Source organism: Lithobates pipiens, unplaced genomic scaffold (genome assembly GCF_037356315.1).
Source record: "Lithobates pipiens isolate NorthernLeopardFrog02 unplaced genomic scaffold, aLitPip1_a1.2 Scaffold_19, whole genome shotgun sequence".
In the NCBI taxonomy this organism is placed as follows: Eukaryota; Metazoa; Chordata; class Amphibia; order Anura; family Ranidae; genus Lithobates; species Lithobates pipiens.
The window spans coordinates 282,071,384-282,073,883 of record NW_027507764.1 but is presented as its reverse complement, the minus strand read 5'-3'; the positions used below and the strand labels follow the sequence as shown (position 1 = coordinate 282,073,883).

General features: G+C 38.0%; 1 protein-coding gene across 7 annotated transcripts in view; it reads right to left on the bottom strand.

The window, feature by feature from the left end:
• The window catches only part of LOC143996726 (uncharacterized), a 492,973-nt gene that overhangs the window by 253,692 nt on the left and 236,781 nt on the right, over window positions 1-2,500 (bottom strand). The window lies entirely within an intron of this gene.

Sequence of the window (2,500 nt, the reverse complement as noted above, 5' to 3'; positions counted from 1 at the left end):
AATTATAAATTTTTTTTCTTTTTTTCACAATATTCAACATGTATGAAATATTATGTTTTCACTAACCGAATCATCTTATGTATTCATTAGAAATGCCGGCCTGCTTCGCCAAAAATTGCAAAAACTACAGCACTGCAAAACCAAAAATTGAGAACATCAGCTACCATTCATTTCCGGCAGAGGAGCAGCAAATTCAAGTTTGGCTTGAAAATGCTGGCATGGAGCCGAGAATGATCCATCAATATATCGCTCTTATAAAAGCAGATTTGCACAAAAATGTTTATCGACTGTGTTCAGTGCACTTCGAAAGTCACTGTTTCCATGTGGAGGGAAGTGTCAGAAAACTGATACCAGAATCGGTACCAACTATTTTCAGTGAATTGCCTGGCCAAACACATCGTGGTAATAAATGGCAAAACCGATTAGACAATTTGAGAAAAAAAGGTTTATTAGTAGAAGGAAGTTCAGCTATTACCCATGTCATGAGTAAATGCTCTCACTGTTCGATTGTCACTACACAGGATGCTGAAACCCAGACAGAACCATTAGAAGTAACCATAAATGAATCCGAAGGCATTTATTCTAAGGTAGCAAGTCCACGAGCGCTGTCATTGGATCATGCATATTCAATGTGTTCAATGACACCGCTGTTCAGGTCAACACCCGAACGTCAACCTCCAACATCGGAAATAATAGCAGTGACCCCTTTATCTCCCTCATCTGTCTCGTCCACACCTTCACAAATACCTCAGCAAACAAAGACATCACTAATTCATTATATAGAAACTCCTGAGGTTGCTCCAAAAAGGAGAAAATTGGCGTATGCAGAAGACCCAAGTTTTCATGTATCACAATGTGAAACGCCACAAAAAAGTGATCTGAGTATTTGTGAAAGTGTAGACGAAACAGAACCAGAAGAACTCATTCCTCACCCACTAGATTGGGTAAAAGAAAAAAAATACATAGTTTTCGAGAGTTGCCTGGACAAACTCCTCTACAATATGCGTTGCCCTGACACTGATTGTCATTCGCGTATACATAAAATTGTAAAACAAATTGTAGGTACGATGGTGACAGCATATTCAACATGTGGCAATTCACACAGATTGAAGTTGTGGGAGAGCCAACCGAAAAGCAAACAATATGCAGTGGGTAACATCCTGCTTGCTGGGGCCTTATGTGTAAGTGGAGGAAGCTATGCCAAACTTAGAGAAATGTTTGATTTATGTGGCATACAGATGTTTGGCAATTCTTCCTACAACCGAGCCCAAAATCAATACATCTTTAAAGCTATTGATCACAGTTGGCAAGAGAATAGATCAAATGTGATTAATGATTTGACAGAAAAACCAGTTTTTCTTGTTGGGGACGGTCAATGTGACAGTCCTGGTTTTTCTGCCAAATACTCCACTTACACTTTCATGGATCTCTTTTCCAAGAAAATTGTGGACTTTGAATTAGTGCAGGTGTCACAAACAACTTCATCCGTTGCTATGGAGAAGTTTGGATTTACCAAATGTTTAGATCGCATAATTGACCAAAATTTGGATATTCAATTTGTGGGAACAGATCGACACACTGGCATTCGAAAATTACTGTCAACAAACGAAAAATATAAAAATTTAAATCATCAATTCGACATTTGGCATTACGTTAAAAATTTAAAACGAAAATTGGTTCAAATTTCCACAAAAAAAATACATTGTGCACTATTGCCGTGGGTGCCATCCATACTGACTCATTTCTACTGGTGTAGTAGACATTGTAAAGGTAACGAGACCTTTTTAAAAGAACGTTGGCAATCTGTACTACACCACGTTGTTAATGTTCATGTATGGACAATTGGAAACGTCGAGCACAAATGCTTACATGATGAGATCAACGAGGAATCTCCGTCTGTTCCCTGGTTAATCAAAAATACACCTGCATTTGTTGCATTGTCCACAATCGTTCTAGATGCACAATTGGAAAAGGACATGAAACATCTAACTTTTTTTTGTCAAACCGGGGTAATTGAAACGTATCACAGTATGATGTTAAAATATCGCCCCAAGCGAATTCATTATAAATTTGATTCCATGGAAGCTAGAACTAAATTGGCAGCATTATGCCATAATCATAATGTGATACGCAACCCCGCTGTGATAAAAAAAATAGATGAAAAAGGAGAAGTTGTTTCGGTCGAAAGAAAAAGTCTGGAGTTTCCACGAGGAAGAAAGAAATGGATTGTCCGTAAACTCTTCAAAAAAATGGAGAATGAACATGCCTTCCATCTGCTTTCTAAAATGATTAGCATTGTTGAGGGGACGCTAATCACCTCGTGGAAACCCAAAAATCCAGATATGCCGAAAAATATAGCTCCGATAGAAAGGCCGGATACCAGTACTGCAGTAAGGGAGCATATGACACGTTTTCCTCAACTTTGATAATTGAAACGGTCGTTGTGATAAGTTTGCTCCTTTTTTGAAAAGTAAATAGTAATAAAGTTTTGTTTGTTTGG